The sequence below is a fragment of the Mustela nigripes genome, chromosome 1, assembly GCF_022355385.1.
Source record: "Mustela nigripes isolate SB6536 chromosome 1, MUSNIG.SB6536, whole genome shotgun sequence".
In the NCBI taxonomy this organism is placed as follows: domain Eukaryota; kingdom Metazoa; phylum Chordata; class Mammalia; order Carnivora; family Mustelidae; genus Mustela; species Mustela nigripes.
This window is the reverse complement of record NC_081557.1, coordinates 90,639,427-90,649,424: the sequence shown is the minus strand read 5'-3', so window position 1 is coordinate 90,649,424 and position 9,998 is coordinate 90,639,427.

Genomic DNA, 9,998 nt, shown 5'->3' with positions numbered 1-9,998 from the left:
AGCTCCCACTCGATGAAACGGCTCTCACTAGTATCATCAATGACTCCTTTATCATTAAATCCAAGGACATACGCTCCAGTTCTCAGCCTACTTGACCTTTCCACGGCCACATTTCCTCAATTTTGTTCACAAAACACTAGTCCCTTGACTGTGCTAGTGGAAAAGTGTCTCATGGTCCTCCCATTAGACGCTTTTGTACTACGCTGTACTTCGACTCCGTAGCATTTAGCCGAATGGCAGTTAATTAATTAGTTTAATTAGTTAATGTCTGAATTTCCTGAGGAATGTAAATTCTTGAGAACAGGAATTCTGTCTGCTCTGTTACTGCATTAGTCCCATAATTCCAGCACATAAAAGATGTTTAATTTTTACAAAATGAATGAATGAATATGTTTTCCTTTGGGAAATTTACAGTGTGGATTGATATATTAAATGTAAAATCCCAAATGAAAGAAATGTGTTCAGATTTGTTTAGCCCAGGATTTTTCAAGCTGGACTGCCCCAAGCTCTCTTTGTCCTCTCGCTCCCTGCAGAATAAGGGCAAACCTCCCGAGGGATTTTATCAAACACACATTAGCACACTGGATATTGTTATGCACGGTTTCTCCATAGTTTGCTTTCTTGGCTCGCAGGACCCTACTTTTCCTCATTCTCTTTCCTCCTTTTAAGGTGGTCTCACCCATAATCGTGAGGCATTAATTAGTGTGTGGACAAGCGCTCAGATGCATAGCCCCCAGCCTTGTGTCCCCACGGAGTGCCTCTATACTGTTGTGGCTGTCTTACCAGCTCTTCAGTCTGACGGTGGCAGAACCCCTAAACTGTCCTGCCCTTGTTGTCCTGTGTATCTCATTTAATGGAATCACCAGCCATCTAAGCCAGAAACTTAGAGGTCTCATCCTTCATTCCTTCCATGATCTTACTCCTCTGAATGAAAGTGATCATCTTTATTTCAGAAATACTCTTGGGAACCTGGGTGGCTCAGTTAGTTACATGTCTGCCTTCAGCTCAGGTCATGATCCCAGGAATCTGGCATTGAGCCCCGAGTGGGGCTCCCTGTTCAGCAGGAAGTCTGCTTCTCCCTCTGTTCCTCTCCCCCATTCTCTCTCTCTCTTTCTCAAATAAATAAATAGATTCTTTAAAAAGGGGTGCCTGGATGGCTCAGTGGGTTGGGGCCTCCGCCTTTGGCTGGGGTCGTGATCTTGGGGTCCTGGGATCAGGCCCCGCATTGGGCTCTCTGCTTGGTGGGGAGCCTGCTTCCTCCTCTCTCTCCTCCTGCCTCTCTGCCTGATTGTGATCTCCGTCTATCAGATAGATAAATAAAATCTTTTAAAAAGAAAAAAAATCTTAAAAAAAAAAAAAGAAGTACTGTTTACAACTTAGCTCTTTGGTCTATACCCACTGCCGTTATCCTGATGTACATATTATCTATTGCCTGCTTTACTGCAACAGTCCTCAGGATGACCTCTCCCATACCAGTCTTCTCCCCATTCCAATTTACCCTTCACCCCGCTTTTAGAACTGACTTCTTGTGGGGTTTGTTTGAAGATTTTATTTATTTGTTTATTTATGTATTTGAGAAAGAGAGAGAGTAGGTGAGCACACCAGCAGAGAGGAGCAGAAAGAGAGGAACAAGCAGACCCTGTGCTGAGTGTGGAGCCCTACATGGGGCTTAATCCCAGGACCCTGAGATCATGACCTGAGCCAAAATAAAGAGTCAGATGCCCAACTGACGGAGGCACCCAGGCACCCCAGAACTGGCTTCTTAAGACAAATTTGTCCAAATTACTCTCCAGCTCGAAGACCCTACTATTTGCAGTTTTCCATAGGGTAAAATCCAACATTCACAGATTAGCACGCAAGGTACCTTCTTCTCCCAGCGTCTCCAAACTTAGCTCCCACCACTCTTCTCTCAATATTCTCTGTTCCTCCACCTTCGTGACTTGCCTGGGCAGAACTGCAGCCCAGTTGAATAAACATTAACTCAGGGGCACCTGGGTGGCTCAGTCATTAAGCATCTGCCTTCGGCTCAGGTCATGACCCCAGGGTCCTGGGATTGAGCCCAGCATTGGGCTCCGTGCTCAGCAGGAAGCCTGCTTCTCCCTCTCCCACTCCCCCTGCTTGTGTTCCCTCTCACGCTGTGTCTCTCTCTGCCAAATAAATAAATAAAATCATTTTTTAAAACATAGTTTTAAAAACCAAAATGAAACATTAACTCGACATCCACCATGTGCCAGGAGTGGTGTTGACTCTGAGGAGTGAATATGTATGAAAGCAGATAGCTGACCTCAAGGATTTCACACTCTAGTAGTAGCAAAGATAGACATATGAACAAAATAACATAACGATGCATTCTAATGAAAACATGAGCTTCTGAGAAGGAGGAGGAGGAGGAGGAGGAATGTGCTAAACCTGGAAGGATTACCCAGGAGGGAATAATTAATTCTGCGAGCGGGCAGGAGTGTGGTATTTCAGGGAAGTTTTCAAGATGAAATTCTGAGCAGGATTTTGAAGGTTGAGCAGCGATTGGTCCGAGGGGCCAAGATGGAAGAGCGTTACTGCCACGGTCAATAACAAGTGGACCAGGCTGAGGAGTGCCCCCCCCAAGTAGCTTAGGTGGGTACACGTGTTTTGGGGAGACAAGTGGCAATAACTGAGTCTGGAGAGCCAGTCAGGAGTCGCTCTGTAGACAGCCTGTGTGTCGGCGTTCAAGTTTGCATATTATCCTGTAGGTGAAGGGGAACCATTGAAGATTTCGAAGATGGGGGTGACTTAATGGGAGATTAGGACTATTACTTTGGCAGCTCAATAGAGATGGGTTTTAGAGGTTCCAAGGAGATCACTTAGGAGGGCTCTCATCATCTCTCCCTTAGACTGTTGAAAACACCTCTAACTGGTCTCCTTGGTCCCTCTGATCCACTCTCTACCCAGCATGAGGTCTCAGAAAGAGAAAGCAGATTTGAAAGATCAACAGTAAGTTAAATGACAAAACATAGAGATGGGTTGGATTTGGGAAAGAAGGGTGAGGAAGGGAGAGAGAATGATGTCGGGGTGTCTAGGTCTGTGGACTTCGTGATGTTGGAGGCAACACCCATCGTTAGAATCTAAAAGGCAGATCAGGCTTCAAGGTGGAGATGGGTATATACTTTCAGAGATGGATAAATTGAGTGCTGAGTTTGAGATGCCCCTTAGACCCTATCTTAGTTCAGACTGCTGTAATACAAAATGCCATAGACTGGGTGACTCATTAACAATAGGAATTTCTTTCTCACAAGTCTGGAGACCAGAAATCTGACATCAGGATGCCAGCATAGTCAGGTTCTGGTGATAGCTTTCCCCTGGGATGTGACAACAGTTGACTTCTCATTGGTGGGAAAGAAAGCTAGCTAGCTCCCTGGCATCTTTTTATAAGGAAGGGGATTACTCCTATTCATGAGGCTCTACCCTCAAAATCTAATGAGCTCCCAGAGACCTCACCTCCAAATACCATCACACTGGGAGTGGAGTTTCAACATATAATTTTGGGGAAACACAAGCATTCAGTATATTGTAGGTATCCACCTGGAGATTCAGAACTGGAGGTCCAGGTCAGAGTGCAGATAGGAAAGATATATTCTCCATAAGGATGAGAGTTAAATGACCGGAGTGGACATCACCTCCCACGAAGGGTGAGTAGAACTGAGGCAGGAGAAGAAAGGATAAACTCAAGGAAGAGCATGTTGGGGTGGGGTAGGCAGAGGAAGAGGATGGAACAAAGAAAGCCCAGAAGAGACAGCAAGGAGAAAGTGGGGATTCCAGAGAGGGAATTTCAAGGAATACATAGCGTCAAGAGTCACAAGAGTCCAGTGAGATGAGGACTGAAAACTGTCCGTGGGTGTGGCAACATCAAGACCATTGTTCACCTTGGCCAGAGCATTTTTGGTAGTCTACAGGGCAGAATATAGATTTTGGTGGCACAATACTAATGTTTATTGAATGCTTTTTATGTGCCAGGCATGTGCTAAGTGTTTTATGTGAAGCCTCTAAGTTACTGCTCGTAGCAGCCCTCTGAAGCAAAGCAGGCACAGTTACCTTTTCCCAGGCAAGGAAACTGATGCTTAAAGGAAGGAAACACTTTGGGTTACTAATGGCAAGAGTCAGTTTGGATGTAAACCCAGATATTCTGACAACAAAATTTGTATTCTTAATCACTATTCTTTCTTTCCTTTTTTTTTTTTTTTTTTAAGATTTATTTATTTATTTGACGGAAAGAAACAGAGAGAGAGGAAACACTAGCAGGGGGAGTGGGAAAGAGAGAAGCAGGTTCCCTGCTGAATAGGGAGTCCGATGTGGGACTCGATCCCAGGACTCTGGGATCATGACCTGAGCCAAAGGCAGACACCCAGAGACTGAGCCACCCAGGCGCCCCTTAATCACTATTCTTTATCCTTTCTTTCGAATGAATGGAAAGTAAGGGACTGGAGACATACTCTTTTACGAATCTTGGCTGAGCAGAGGAGAAAAGTAGGGTGATTCGGAGAAGGGAGAGCAGGGCTGACAATTATTTTAAAGGTATGGGAAGCTAGAGCTTGTGTGCTCAGAGTATGTCTTAAAAAATAGTAAAAGGACTAACAACTCATAAGGAAGTCATTTCTCTGCCTTTCCTGTTGGGAATGTGTTGTATTGCAGCATATACTAACTACCTGGGTCTTCAGTGTGTGTTGAATGAAAGGGGCAACAGATGACAGTGAGTAGGATGGTTTGAAAATAGAGGGGCTTTCAGAGGAAATGGAATGGCCATGGTGCTGGATTCCCAGATAAAATACAGTATGCACAGTTAAATTAGAATTTCAGATAAACAAAGAATAATTTTTTAAAGATTTTACTTATTTATTTGAGGGGGGGGTATGCATGTGCAAGCAGGGTGGGGAGGGTCAGAGGGAGAGAGAGACTCCCAAGCAGGTCCCATGCCCAGTGCAGAGCAGGACACAGGCTTGATCCCATGACCCTGACCAAAATCACAACCAGAGCCAAAACCAAGAGTCAGATGCTCAACCAAGTGAGCCACTCAGGAGCCCCAAGAATAGTTTTTTAGAATAAATATGTCTCAAATATTGCATTGAGACAATACTTGAACAACAACAAAAAAAAACCCTGTTATTTACCTGAAATTCACATTTAACTGGCTTCCTGTATTTTTACTTGCTAAATCTGATCATCCTACCTGGGAGAAGCTGTGGGGTTCCACAACAATGCTTCCCAGCCTCTGGACTTTGTGTAAAACATGGCATGAAAGAATGAATTGTCTTGGGGACACCTGGCTGGCTCAGTTGGTAGAGCATGCAACTCTTAGTCTCAGGGTTGTGAGTTCAAGTCCCATGTGGGCATGGACCCTACTTAAAACGGGGGGAAAATAATAAAAGAATGAGGGGTCTGAATGGGTACCACGAGAGAGCAGGTGCCTGGGGCAGGCCAGGTCTCAGTCCAGAAGGACAGGACGGCTGCTCTCTGAACCAGATTAGAGTAGTAGTAACCTAACTAGTTGGGAGCACAGGTTTCAGGACCAGACAGACCTGTATTTGACCTGGATCATGTAATAGCTTCATATTTCTTTAAAATTTTTTAAATGTATTTATTCTTTTTAAGTAGGCTCCATGCTCAATGTGGGATTTGAACTCATAACCCTGAAATCAAGAGTTGCATGGTCTATCGACTGAGCCTGCCAGGAGCCCTCACTTTATATTTCTGAGACTTGATTCCTCACATAGAAAATTTAAATTATAATAATAGTACCTTGTCTAAAGTTATTGTGAAGACAAAAGGAAATTATATTTATACACAAAAACTTACCTGAGGGGCACCTTGGTGGTGCAGTCAGTTAAGCATCTGACTCTTAGCTTTGACTCAGGTCATGATCTCAGGATCATGAGATCGAGCCGCACATTGGGCTCCATGCTCTGCGCAAAGTCTGCTTTCCCTCTGCTCCTCCCCTCTTCTAAAATGAATAAATAAATCTTAAAAACAAAAATCAAAAAACTTAACTCACTGCCTGACCCATCCTAAGCCACCTAATAAATGCATTTTTTAATTCAAAAGTAGGTAATGATATATCATTGTGTGATAAGTGCCATTACAGAGGAAGTAGCTAGAGTACCCACGGAGAGCCAGCAGGAGGGGCACATAAGGGGTATGGTTTCCCAAAGGCAATTACACCTAAATTGAGACCAGAGTCAGAATTAGCCAGATGAAAGGGTGGGGGGAGGGAGAATGAGCACAGCATATAAACAGCCTGGAGACAAGATGGAACTTGGTAAATTTGAAGCAAAAGTATTTCAGGTTGGTTGAAGTAAAGAGGATGGGGAGAGGTGAGCACAGGCCAGATCCTGAAGGGTCTTCTAGGCCGGCCAGATTAAAAAGAGTTTGTACTTTACCCCAGAGCAGTGGGATGTCCTGAAAGCAGGGTTCGAAAGCTCAGATGCCTTCAGGGAAAGGCAGGTGACCGAAATGTCGGTGAGGCAGGAGGGTGTGGTGAGGCCTGCAAAGACTTCAAGAGTACAAGCTTACTTGAAAGCAGGCGATATGAATTTTAAAACCTCTGAAATTTGAGAAAGGATTTTATGCAGTAGTCATCGTCACATTTGTATTTTATTTTTAAAATTATTTTTAAAGATTTTTAAAATTTATTTGTCAGAGAGAGAGAGAGAGAGCACAAAGCAGGGGAAACAGCAGGCAGAGGGAGAAGCAGGCTCCCCAGTGAGCAGGGAACCCGGCATGGGGCTTGACCCCAGGACTCTGGGATCATGACCTGAGCCGAAGGTGGACACTTAACTGACTGAGCCACCCAGGCATCCCTATCGCATTTGCGTTTTAGAAAAAGAAACTGGTGGGCATAGAATGGAGCTAGAATCGAGCCAGGAAGACCAGAAGGTGATCCAGATGAGAATGAAGGTGTGAGCTAAGATCAAATATGGAGGGAAGGAAGTGGCAGGTTCTAGAGATGTTCAGGAGGAAGAATCAACAGGCCTTGGGTGTAAATTTGATGTGAGGCTAAGGGAGAAGCCAAGATTCCCTTATTATGATTGTTACTGCTCTTACCGCAATGAGAATTCCATAGGACATTGGGGAAAGATGACACAGAGGTCAGTGGTAATAGAAGCCAAGTGGAAGAAAACACAAAGCAGTAAAAGGATGAGGAATTAAAAGAATATGTGACTCAAAAGAATGGCATTTGGGGGGCGCCTGCGTGGCTCAGTGGGTTGAGCCTCTGCCCTCAGTTCAGGTCATGATCTCAGCATCTTGGGATTGAACCCTGCATTGGGCTCTCTGCTCTGTGGGAAGCCTGCTTCCCTCTCTCTCTATCTCTGCCTGCCTCTCTGCCTACTTGTGATCTCTCTGTCAAATAAATAAATAAAATCTTAAAAAAAAAAAAAGAATGGCATTTGGGTCTTTGACCCTGGATGCCAAGTCATGGAGGCCATTAGAAACCTGAAAGTTCACATTGGAGTTTCCAGTAAGATGCCACATTAAGCTCGCATTTAATAACTCCCCACCCTTGGGCACCTGAGTGGCTCAGTGGGTTAAGCCGCTGCGGCTCAGGTCATGATCTCAGGGTCCCGGGATAGAGTCCCGCATTGGGCTCTCTGCTTAGCAGGGAGCCTGCTTCCCTTCCTCTCTCTCTGCCTGCCTCTCTGCCTACTTGTGATCTCTCTCTGTCAAATAAATAAATAATAAATCTTTAAAAAAAAATTAAAAAAAAAATTCCCCACTGTTTCAAAACTTCACCGAAATGACAGAAAAAAGACAAAGAGAGCAGGAGAGGGGATGAATGTTAACTGTGTTAGCAGAACTAGGAAACCTGTATCCCAAACTATCAGAGAAAAAACCATGAAGCAACTTGATTTTCACCACAGAACTCCCAAAGACTCAGGAACTGAGGGCACAGGAACCCCACAGCCATGGGGGGGGAAGGGACTACATATTAGAGATGGGTTCAATCTTTTAACATGCAGTTAGGTATCCAGACCCTCTCTCCATACCTGCTCGTCCCTCATCCCTCATCCCAGCAGAAAGCTATAAACAGAAAGCTGGTGAAACAGAGACCTGAAGATACTACCTTTGGATGTTCCACAAAACAGCCTAGCTAGATCAGTGAAGTTCCCAAAGGATAAAGCCAACACCTTCCCTCTGCACCGCCCCCCCCCCCCCGGTATAAACATCCAAAAATCACAGGGTAAACGAGGAATTCCTCTTATATGAAGGAGAGACCTAAATAGAAAAAAGTTACTCAAATAAAACAGACTGGGTAGAAACCTAGTTCCTGTCTTCCTTCCTTCCTTCCTTCCTTCCTCTTGACTAATTTAGTCCCAAAGCCATGGGCAAGGTAAATATCTATGTAGGGGTTGGGGGCGGGGAGGGTATCAGGGCAGGGTGAGCAGGACTTCGGTAGGATGAGGGTAAGGGGTGGTGACTCTTGGTGTGACCCAGGTGTGCGGGGTTGCAGTCTGAGTATGGTGCGAAGGAATCCGTACAGGTATTGAGCTCATCCTTTCTTTCTCTCTAAAACCAAAAAGCATGATAAAGATTTCCAAAAACTACAAGAGACTGCAGGCATCTGAGGAAGGTGATCTTGCCTCGGGGTAGTGGATGGGGGACTCCTTGTACTTTATACAAGGTGTACAAGTACACAAGTGTACCTGGTACATTCCCTGTACCTCGTCCTTGGGGAGCTTGAACACCAGAAGGACCAAGGCTCCACGGTGAAGGCTGACTTGTGTGGAAGGAATGGATCTACCCTGTTAGAACCAGCCATGCAGTAACACAGGAGGTACCAGCAAGAGAGGGATTGTTGCCTACCCCTCCCACCCCCCCGCCAACCTGCTCCTGAGGTCAAGCCCTGTGGAGAATCCTGAGCTGCTGTAGATTAGAATGTTTCTTCAGCCCCCGGCACCCCCTCCTGCCCACAGCCAGCAGCTTGCAGGAGGCCAAGCTGTGTGGGGGACACTGGGGGCTGAGCCTTGAGTGGGAATATGGAGGGTTCTGGAAGGTCCTCTGAAAAAGCCCCCAGTGGGGGAGACCTTGAAAAAAAAATATTCAAGAGAAAGTCTGCAAAATAAAATTGAAGAACTCTTATAGAGAAGACAAAGATGGAAAATAGAGGGGAAAAATAAAATAAAATAAAACAAAAAAAAAGCCCTAAGATAATTAGATAAGACCAGGAGATCCAGCAGATAAATAAAAGGTACTCAAGAAAGAGAGAACAGAAAAATCAGAGGGGAGGAAATCCCCAAAGGAATACTTAAGAACATTACCTAGAATTAAGCGATGTGAATTTCTGGATTGAAGCATCCCATCTGGGCCAACACAGTGAATGAAAACAGACCTACAAAGAAGGTGCATCAGCAAGGAAAGAAAAAAAAAAACTAATCTAAAATAGGCTACATAGGAATTTGAGAAATGAAACAGAGGAGCACAGGGGCAGGGAGGGAAAAATAAAACCAGAAAAATTGTAGAGGGAGACAAACCATAAGAGACTCTTAACTCTACGCAACAAAGTGAGGTTTGTGGGAGGGGAGGGGTGGGGGGGATGGGGGTAATTGGGTGAAGGACATTAAGGAGGGCACGTGATGTAATGAGCACTGGGTGTTACGTAAGACTGATGAATTACTGAACCCTATCTCTGAAACTACTAATACAATATATGTTAATTATTTAAATTTAAATAAAATAAAATACATTTAAAATAAAATAGGCTACAGAGAGAAGCTTAAGAATCAAAATGATTTTAAGATTTTTTTTTATCTGACACAGAGAGAGAGATCACAAGTAGGCAGAGAGAGAGGGGAAGCAGGCTCCCCGCTGAGCAGAGAGCCCAATGTGGAACTCGATCCCAGGACCCTGAGATCATGACCTGAGCCGAAGGCAGAGGCTTAACCCACTGAGCCACCCAGGCACCCCTCAAAATGATTTTAGATCTATTAGAGGCAAACTGGAAGAAGACCAGGAAGGGACATCTTTAAGTTCGG